General features: G+C 46.4%; 1 protein-coding gene across 1 annotated transcript in view; it reads left to right on the top strand.

The window, feature by feature from the left end:
• Window positions 1-11,147, top strand: part of LOC147117375 (pyruvate dehydrogenase (acetyl-transferring) kinase isozyme 2, mitochondrial-like) — a 114,067-nt gene that overhangs the window by 69,408 nt on the left and 33,512 nt on the right. The window lies entirely within an intron of this gene.

The raw sequence follows: 11,147 nt of genomic DNA, 5'->3' as shown, positions 1-11,147 counted from the left end.
GGCACTTCTGGCTGAAGATGGTAGCAAATGCTTCAGCCTTGTCTTTGGCACTCGTGTGCTGGGCTCTGCCATCATTGAGGATGGGGATATTCCTGGAGCCTCCTCTTCCCGTTAGTTGTTTAATTGTCCACCAGCATTCATGACTGGATGTGGCAGGACTGCAGGGCTTTGATCTGATCCGGTGATTGTGGGATTGCTTAGCTCTGCATATAGCATGCGGCTTCTGCTGTTTCGCATGCATGTAGTCCTGTGTTGCAGCTTCCCCAGGTTGGCACCTCATTTTTAGGTATGCCTGGTGCTGGCCCTTCTCGATGTTTTTGGATAGGATAGTGTCCCTCTGAGTTTGTATACGTAAATCTCGCACAGCCACACTGCTGCCGATGGAGCAGGGCCAATGGAATATCAGCTCCATGGTGTTTAACTCTTTTACTGCCAGTAGGTCCAGTAAAACTCTTGTCTTTGCGGGCCAACTTAATGTAAGCTTTTAGTTTACATTCTGTGACACTGGAAATAGCACTGGTATTACTCTAATGAAGTTAATCAAACAACAGGAAATGCTGAATTACAATAATATTAACCCTTAATATTAACACCATTTTATTATCTAAATAAATTAAATGCTTTAATTCTTCTTATCCTGTAGTCTTTTTTTCTTATCTTCCTTTCTTTTTTTACTTTAAGTTTTCTCCTTTCACAACTTAAAAAAATAGGTTTAGTGTTCTATCTATTTGAAGTTTTATTTTTTTAAAGCTTAAGACAGTTTACTTGGTTCTTTTATGTTCCTGCTCTGATAATCCGTGTTGAAGGTGGGAGCATGTTTGAAGAAAAATGTCTCCCAAGGCCTGTTTCTCAGCCAATTGAATAGTTAGGTTGCCATATTCACAAGCAAGAAGGGACTGGTAATCGATGAGCGTACTTGTCAATAACTGCCAGACGCACATCTTGCACAGATGGGTAAACTCATTCATGGCGTGCTGCAGATTAATACAGCTTTGATCCACCCTCCATCCAAATGTAATTTTTATGTGCTGAGTTATAGCATTAATGTGAAATTGCAGAAAACAAATCCCTGCCCCCCCCCCCCCCCCCCCCCCCCCCCAAAACCAGTTAGGAAAACCTGACGTAGCAGTTTTCCTAATGGGCCAGAAATTCCAGAACGGGGCTTGCAGCGCGTGCAAGCCCCATATTTGCACTTACCCCGCGCTCCTGCCGATCAGCTTCTGGGACGCCTGAACTTGGAGAAATTGAAAGCACATTCCCGGGCAGCGTATGACGTCACGCCGCCCAGGAGTGCAGCCAGCGCGGACCCAGGAGCATGCAGTGTAAGTGAGACACGCCCCTTGAGGTCTCAGTTTCACTGGACACGCCCCCAATGTTTCTGTCAAGCTGCTTTGCTTTTTTACATGCAAAGCAGCAGTTTAAATAGGTTTTTGGAAGTTTTTTGAAGATTTTGGTAACTTTTATAAACTTTTTTAAATGTTTACATTATTTTGAGTAATCTGAAGTAGTTTTAAAGAGAATTAAAGCAATTTAAAGACTTTTAAAAGCCCTAAAAGAATTTTTTTAATTCCATTTATTTATTTAGCAATGTCGTCGTCATACGTGTCTTCACACTGTTCCCTTTGGGGAACTGTATGAAGTGGTGGAAGGATTTATGGCCGTGATTAACGCTCATTCCGTGACCGTAACCATCTTTGAACCAGCCATTAGGGCGGTTAGTCCTATGGCGGGAGGGTTTTACGGGCTCCCACAAGCTATACAAGGAGGGGGGGCCACCCACACCCACGGACGCAAATATCCCATTGGATGTCAACCCAGAATTTAGAGCCGGAGCTCCGACTCCACTTGCCGGGACTGTCTGGAGCGGGGTTCGAAACCCTACCCTGATCTGGCCCAGCGGCGGGGATCCTACCGCTATGACAAACGCCCAATCCGATTAGCTACGTGAAATGGCAGCATAGGGCTCCAGTCACGGGGAGGGAAAAGGCGCAGGAAACGTATGGGTGTCACCTTTTGTGCGGAGTGGGCCTTTTGCGTAGCAGTAAGCATCCCTGCCGTTGGGCCAGGAGTAGGGTTTTGAACCCCACTCCAGACAGTCCCGGCAAGTGGAGTCGGAGCTCCAACTTTAAATTCTGGGTGGACATCCAGCGGGATACTTGCGTCCGTGGGTGTTGGTGGTCCCCCCCCCCCCTCAGATGGGTTGTGGGAGCCCGTAAAACCCTCCCGCCATAGGACTAACCACCCTAATGGCTGGTTCAAAGATGGTTACGGTCACGGAATGAGCGTTAATCACGGCCATAAATCCTTCCACCACTTCATACAGTTCCCCAAAGGGAACAGTGTGAGGATACGTGCGATGATGACCTCTTGCGCAATGCACCTCCTTGGACCCTCAGTCGCAGATGCGAGGGGACAAGTCGTGCAAGTGTTAAATTTTTTATTTTATTGACATGTAAAATGTTGGCCCAATAATTCCCTTCCAAATGCGCTAGTACGGTCGGGGTACTTACGCATCTGGCCGGATAAAATGCCGGTTTTCAGCATGCACAGTGCATGTGGGGAAAACCGGCATTTCCTGTCCTCTGAACGAAGGGGTTCAGAGGCAGAACGCATGCGACTGCACAGGCAGCACGTGCGCAGTACAATTCGCCGCTTTCATTAATGCTTTCAGTGAGGTCCAGTCATTACAACTTACACATGAAAAAAGCATGGGTACAGTTGCTACAGAGGCTGCGGAGGAAGATATTTCTTATCGTGGAGCTTCTGAAAGTATGTATGTCTGTATATATTCCTTTGCGTGTTATGTATATATTCCTTTACTTATGTGTATGAATGTATTATTTAATTATGACTTTCAGAGAAAGTAACTTATTGGAAAATCATAATTAAAAACATACATTCATAGTAAAGGAATATAAAACATACATACATATACGTAAAGGAATATATGTGGACATACATACATAACTCATTCTCACATTCCATTCACACAGCCACAATTGCTCCTTCTACCTACCGTTCTGAAAACCCTTTTTTAAAAAAAAAAAAAAAAAATTTGAACTTTAAAACTTACTTAAAATTTCTTAAAATAACTTCCCTCCCTTTCCCAAACAAAAATATTGCATTTCAAAAGCTCCACGATAAAATATATCTTCCTCCGCAGCCAATGAACCACTTTACACTTGCTTTTTTTCAGTGTAACTTCTAAGGACTTAACCTCACGGATTTCATGAATGAAATCCACGAAGTTCACTGCGCAAGCGCTGCCTGTGCAGTCGCACGCGCTCGAGGTCTGGAAATGCCGGCGTTCCCCGCATGCGCTGTTCATGCTGAACGCCGGCATTTCCAACGGCCAGAAGCGTGAGTAAGCCGACCGCACTCACGCTTCTGGCCTGGAATTTCTGGCCCAATGTGTAATGTAATTTGATTTTTGTGTTGAAGGAGAGGAAGCAACAGCTGTTTCCAGTTTAAATCTGTCTTTGAAACAAGAAATTGAGTAATTGAAACTAACTTCCGGTACACAGGGATAAATGCCCTCTAGATGACACATTGCATTTTTTGTAGTTTTAACTAATAACTCATTGCAGTACGTGAAAATCATAATGGCCCAGTAATTCCTCTCTGAACGCGTGAGTACGGTCGGGGTACTCGCGCGTCTGGCCGGAGGAAATGCCCGTGTTCAGCATGCACAGCGCATGCGGGGAAAACCGGCATTTCCAGTCCTCTGAACGAAGGGGTTCAGAGGCACAGCGCGTGCGACTGCACAGGCAGCGCTTGCGCAGTGAACTTCGTCGATTTCATTCATGGATTCAGTGAGGGTAAGTCCTTACAAGTTACACTTGAAAAAAGCATGTGTAAAGTTGCTCCAAGGCTGCGGAGGAAGATATATTTTATCGTGGAGCTTCTGAAAGGCAATATTTTTGTTTGGGAAAGGGAGGAAAGTTATTTTAAGAAATGCTGAGGTAAGTTTTAAAGTTTAATTTTTTTTTTTTTAAACGGGTTTTCAGTACGGTAGGTAGAAGGAGCAATTGTGGCTGTGTGAATTGAATGTGAGAGTGAGTGTTCTAAAATGAGTAATGTAACATTTCCAACACTTTTAAGAAAGAAACTTTTCATCAGTAATAAGTAATTATGTATGTATGTCCGCATATATTCCTTTACGTATATGTATGTATGTATGTTTTATATTCCTTTACTTATGTGTACGAATGTATGTTTTTAATTATGATCTTCCAATAAGTTACTTTCTCTGAAAGTCATAATTAAATACATACATTCATACACATAAGTAAAGGAATATATACATACACGCAAAGGAATATATACAGACATACATACATAATTACTTAAAAGAATATATTACTGATGAAAAGTTTCTTTCTTAAAAATATTGGAGTCATTTTCACATTTAATAAACACAGCAAATTCAATTCACATAGCCACAATTGATCCTTCTACCTACAGTACTGAAAACCCATTTTTAAAAAACAAAAATAAACTTTAAAACTTACCTCAGCATTTCTTAAAATAACTTTCCTCCCTTTCCCAAACAAAAATATTGCCTTTCAGAAGCTCCACGATAAGAAATATCTTCCTCCGCAGCCTCTGGAGCAACTGTACTCATGCTTTTTTCATGTGTAAGTTGTAAGGACTTGACCTCACTGAAAGCATGAATGAAAGCGGCGAATTTTACTGCGCACGCGTTCTGCCTCTGAACCCCTTCGTTCAGAGGACAGGAAATGCCGGTTTTCCCCGCATGCACTGTGCATGCTGAAAACCGGCATTTCCTCCAGCCAGGCGCGTAAGTACCCCGACCGTACTCGCGCGTTTGGAAGGGAATTACTGGGCCAACATTTTACATGTCAATAAAATGAAAAATTTAACAATTGCACGATTTGCCCCCTCGCATCTGCGACTGAGGGTCCAAGGAGGTGCATTGCGCAAGAGGTCATCGTCGTACGTATCCTCACACTGTTCCCTTTCGGGAACTGTATGAAGTGGTGGAAGGATTTCTGGCCACGTTAACACTCCTTCCGTGACCATAACCATCTTCATACCAGCCATTAGGGTGGTTAGTCTTATGGCGTGAGGGTTTTACGGGCTCCCACAACCCATCTGAGGGGGGGGGGGGCCACCCACACCCGCGGACGCAAGTATCCCGCTGGATGTCCACCCAGAATTTATAGTTGGAGCTCCGACTCCACTTGCCGGGACTGTCTGGAGCGGGGTTCGAAACCCTACTCCTTCTGGCCCAGCGGCGGGGATGCTTACCGCTACGCAAAAGGCCCACTCCGCGCAAAAGGTGACACCCATACGTTTCCTGCGCCTTTTCCCACCCCGTGACTGGAGCCCTATGCTGCCACTTGAAAGACCAAGCTATCATCTGTCCTTTTTGCGGCGCCTTTGACTTCTCATTACCAATGATGAGCAGGCGCTGCGCCTCCACCTCGTTGAGGAGATTGCTGAGGTCATCATCAGTTCAATTGTGAGTTCTTTTAATGCCGTGAATTGTGCTCATTCCAGCCATTTCACGTTGCTAATCGGATTGGTCCTTTGGCGTAGCGGTAGGATCCCCGCCGCTGGGCCAGACGGGGTAGGGTTTCGAACCCCGCTCCAGACAGTCCCGGCAAGTGGAGTCGGAGCTCCGGCTCTAAATTCTGGGTTGACATCCAGTGGGATATTTGTGTCTGTGGGTGTGGGTGGCCCCCCCTCCTTGTATAGCTTGTGGGAGCCCGTAAAACCCTCCCGCCATAGGACTAACCACCCTAATGGCTGGTTCAAAGATGGTTACGGTCACGGAATGAGCGTTAATCACGGCCATAAATCCTTCCACCACTTCATACAGTTCCCCAAATGGAACAGTGTGAAGACACGTATGACGACGACATTGCTAAATAAATAAATGGAATAAAAAAAATTCTTTTAGGGCTTTTAAAAGTCTTTAAATTGCTTTAATTCTGTTTAAAACTACTTCAGATTCTTCAAAATAATGTAAACGTTTTTAAAAGTTTATAAAAGTTACCAAAAGCTTCATAAAAATACCAAAAACCTATTTAAAATGCTGCTTTGCATGTAAAAATGCTTAGCAGCTTGTGAGAAACATTGGGGGCGTGTCCTATTAAACTGAGACCTCAAGGGGCGTGTCTCAGTTGCACAGCGCGCTACAGGCTTCGCGCTGGCTGCACTCCTGGGCGGCGTGACGTCAGACGCTGCCCGGGAGTCAACATTTTAAAACCGCAATTCCAGGCGTCCCTGAAGCTCAACGGCCGGCGCGTCGGGTAAGTGCATATCGGGGGCTTGCACGCGCGGCAAGCCCCCGACCCGAATTTCTGGGCCAATAATTTCCAGTAAATAAATGAAAAGTTCCTGCGTCAGTGGGATAATGTTTTTCACAACTGTACATTATAGTTAGTGATCGCCCTGCAGTGTTCCTGATGGTCTGTTTTTATATTATGAAATTACAAGGCTGATTTTTCAATGTGTGCTACCGACAGGAAGCCTTGTCTGCCAGCCACCCATATTGAGAAATTGTGCACAAATTAAAATTAATCGTTGGAAAATCATGTGCAGCAACAGTGATTTCCTGATAAATGCGTGGCTGGCTGGTGAGGCTCCCCACCAGTAGCATGCATTTGTAAAATTGGCCCTATTGGGTAAATGCAGGTTTAATGAAAAGACACTAACTACTGTCTTCTTGCCCATTCAGCAGCCACTTCTGGTGCTGCCTCCTGTAACTTCTGTGAATCCTCCTCTCCATCTCTCTCCTGTTCTGATGGATCAGTTGCTAACTTTCCTGAAAAGAATATTGACCTTTTTGGCTCACTTTTCCTGCAACTTTGATATGATAAATCATTTTCCTCCATTTGCTCCAATCTATTCAAACATTATGAATAACTTCATGCTTTAAATTATCTGATGGATGAAAGCTCTCTTTTCTCGTTGCAACCTCTTTTTTTTAAATTTGTTTATGGGATGTAGGTGTCGTTGGCAAGACCAGCATTTATTGCCCATCCCTAATTGCCCTTGAGAAGATGTTGCAGCCTTTCTTGACTTTCCCTATTTTATTAATACCACGATGGTCAGTACTTTTCTGAACCTTCCTGTCTTGTTCTTATTACGCTTCAGAAACACTATCTTACATGCTTTTCTCTTCCCTGCATTCTACACTTCAGCCTTCAGCCATCTAAGCTCCATGCTCTGGAATTCCCTTCCCAATCTCCTTTACACCTCGACCCCATTATGACCCTCCTTAAAACCCACCTCTTGGACCATGCTTTTGGTTGCCCTCCTAATCTTTCCTTTGCCATGGTGTCCATTTTTTCATTATACCCCATGAAGCACCTTGAGACATTTTTCGATGAGAAAGGCACTAAATAAATGCATGGCGGAGCGGTGTTCGTGATTGAGCTGAGAAGAGGATTTTGTACAAGTTTGCCCATTGGCCAGTATGTGGAACTGCAGGTGAACCTAAAACAGTTCGTAAAGTAATCTAGCATCACAGACTCGCACTGATGAGAAAATACTCTTAAAAGTGTGTCAGGGCAGGTGTTACCAGTGTGAACATAATTAACATGGCAGTGGATGTTGGTACTGAGGAAGGTGACCTGAATGTGGAGCCTCCTCCTGGCAACACAGCACTATTGCGGGCCGCAGTTGGCTCACACCCACACCTCCACGGACGTACCCGAGGACTGTTGCCAGCTGGTCCAAATTGTTGACCTTTAAACCAAAGGCACCTGATGTTTCCTTTGATGTCTGATTGGCCCCCGCAGCTCGCTAGTTAAATGCAGATGAAATTCCGGTGCCAAATTTGGCACTGCAGGGACCAGCGCTTGGAGCAATTGCTCTGCTGACTTGACATCTGTTTCAGGCGCAAGTCCAATTTCAAACCTCTAAGTGTCTTTGCTGCACCAGGGAACTGGGTTGTCACTGCCCAAACTCATTTACACAGAGAGAACTTTGTCTCATCAGTCTGGGCTGGGTTCGAAGTCTAAAGGTATAACAATACTGTGCTAACTCAATGCTCCACTCAGTCCCCCAAAAATAAATAATTTTTTAGCAAGTTCCATTTGAATTTGATTTGGTTCTTAAGTATAATAAAATCTTACTTTTAGTGCATGTAGAATTCGAACTATGACTCAGATTTCAATTTTCTCCCTGTACACTTGAGATGGAATATCTTTACAAAGTACAAAACTGGTCATTGCTTGACTCCTGGGCTGTGATTTTCCCATTGGCGGTTTGGGTGCGGGTCAGGTGGTCGGTGGGTTCAGCTTTCAGCCAGTAAAAATTTGAGATTTTGCCCTAATTGGGCAATTGAGTCCTTGCGTGTGTGATCCCCATGCCAATTAGTGTTTTGGGTCTGTAATACGCCTCTGCTGACGTCTGTTAGCCAACTGCATTTAAGGGGCCCATGCAGCCTTGGTTCATTCTCTCATTATTTGCTGCTGGATTTCCTTCTGCCAGCTGCTGACGTGACTACCTCAAGGGCCAAGGCCTCTCCCTGATTTGATGATGACTCCCTCCATGCTCTTGTGGAGGGAGTCAGAGGTCACAAGGAGATCCTGTTCTCATCCTCTGGGAGGAAGAAGCCACCACAGCAAACAAAAGCAGCCTGGCTGCAAATTGCACAGGAGGTGATCTCCAGATCCATGTGCACTCGAACCTGGGTGCAGTGCAGAAAAAGGTTCAATGACCTGGCCCGCTCAGGAAAAGTGAGTATAACATCACACTTGGCATCAATCTGCTGCCCTTCTCTTCTCATCACCAGCACTCTGCATTGCCAACCTACTCCTGCACATCCCGCTTTACCCTTACATCCCTTGCACCTCTTTCTCTATGTACACAATCACTTCACTATTTGACTATGTTGCCCTCACACTCGCTATCACTTATGCTATGACAACAACTAACAATGCACAGGGAGGGCCCTTGGTATTGGCACCTCACTCCATCTTTATCTCCTTCTAAGCATCTATGCTATGGATTCTCTACACTCACTCAAACTCCACTTGTGTCCCTCATTGCAGGAAAAGAAAGCCCACAATAAGAGGGAAAGGGCTATGACAGGAGGAAGGCCACCTTCCATAGCCCATCTTACCAACGCTGAGGAGGCGGACCTGGAAATGATTGGAGGCGATGAGGATCTGGAAGTGGGGGACGGCCAGATGGGTGCAGCAGAGCAAGCTGGTGACAGAATGGATTTGCATCTCTTTTACATTGCATGAGTGACTAATATGGCATCTGATGCTCATACAGATTGACTTATGATGATCTGCACTATTCCATGTGCATGCTATGTTAATATCACAAGTCTAACTCCTGCCTTTAATCCCCCACAGGACCATCGACAGCCCCCCTCCCCACTGTCCAGGAGGAAGAGCCTGAGCCGGAAGACTCCTTGGATGAACCTGCAACCTCTGAGGGCGCAGCGTCAGCAGAATTAAGCGCACCCAGCACCAGCACAGAGACGCACACCTCGGTGGGACCTTTGGGAGATAGAGTAGTGTTGTCATCTGGTGCATCACAGTTCACAAGTGAGCATCAGCAGATGGTGGAGACAGTGACAGCAGTGGAGAGTCCTCGTCTGAGGCCGCAGGGCGCTCCCAGCTCTGCTCAGCTGCATGTGGACCCTGTGCCTCTGGGGCCATCCAGAAAAAGAGCGGTGCTGGAACTTCAGGAACAAGTGCAGGAGTCTCTGGCAGGTTTTGCATCCAGGGTTACTGCGAGTGTGGAGAGGATGGAGGAGTCCATGTCTAACATGAGCAGTGCCTTTGTGGAGGCAATGGTGCATGAACGCACCACCACGGAAAGGATGGCAACCTCCGTGGAAAGGAATGGCTACCTCTCGAAAGGATAGCTACGGTAGAGGAGAGGATGGCTACGGCCATGGAGCAAATAAGTCGCCAGAGTCTGGAAAATAAGGTGAATGTTCAGAATAGACTGACATCTCTGGAGGAGCGATGGGCAACTATTGAGCAGAGAAACCACAGCTTCATGGAAGTCCTTTTTGAGTAGGACTGCCAGTGCAGATACGGGTCCTCATGGCCCTCTTGATGTGTAGCAAGGTGCTGTCAAGCCACTTGCTCGCACTGAAGTGGGGCTGACCCATGTTGGTGGCAGGTAACAAGGAAGTGGGGGCTCCTCCCAAAGTGCTCACACTCCCATGCCACTGAGTAGCCCTTGGTCAGAGCCCCACCAAAGTCCTCATCCAACTGAGATGGGCATCTCAGCCCCTGCACAGACGCAGGAGGAGCAGACTGTTGCTGGCCCCTCACAGGCTCGCAAACCCAGAGGACGGCCCGCCAAAGGTGCTGAAGCAGGAGCAGCATGAAAGTGAGCAAGGTGCCTCCACATCTGCTGATGCCACAGGGGAAGCACCACGTAGAAGCGCGGGTAAGAGGAAGATAAAGCAGTTAGTCACTTGGGTGTTCTGTTGTGTTTAATTTTTGCCATTGTCATCCTTTTGTGAATTGATTAACCAGAAGTGATGGCAAACAGTTGAAGTTCTGGCCTATGTGATCTGGGAAATGCAGTTGCACATTGAGGGCTCAGGGTGACTTGCATTTGTAATGATGGTGGTCAGAGTGATAGGAACCCACAGGTTCCTGTCCATTGTCTATGGTGTGATAAGAAGGTGCCAGCCCCATGTGTTTGATTCGTCTACCTAAGTGAATCTGGCAAATATTGTATCCCGGGCAGCAATTTGCTTGCGTGCTACTGCAGCTGGCTGATCCGCCTCTTCAAGGTATTCTACCTCCTCCTCCTCCTCATCTAAGGAAGCTATGCGCTGAGCCACTTGTTCCTCAGGCAGCTGCAAACCACGATGCTGTGCAATATTGTGCAGTGCACAGCAGACCACGATGATTCTGGAGACCCTGGCTGCTGAGTACTGTAGGGCTCCACCTGATCTGTCAAGGCATCTGAACCGCATCTTCTGCAAGCGATGGTTTGCTCGATGATGGATCTGGTCAAAATGTGGCTGGCATTGTAGCGCTCCTCCGCTTTGTTCGATGGCCTCCTCAACGGCATCATCAGCCACATCTTCAGGGGATAGCCCTTGTCTCCAAGTAGCCAACCGGAAAGTTGGGTTGGCGGATTGAAGAGCGGAGGCACACTAGACTGCCACAGGATGAACGAGTCATGAC

Source organism: Somniosus microcephalus, chromosome 5 (genome assembly GCF_052327205.1).
Source record: "Somniosus microcephalus isolate GS21.2 chromosome 5, FLI_Smic_1.0, whole genome shotgun sequence".
Taxonomy (NCBI): domain Eukaryota; kingdom Metazoa; phylum Chordata; class Chondrichthyes; order Squaliformes; family Somniosidae; genus Somniosus; species Somniosus microcephalus.
The sequence above is the reverse complement of the archived record's forward strand: the minus strand, read 5'-3'. Positions and strand labels throughout refer to the sequence as shown.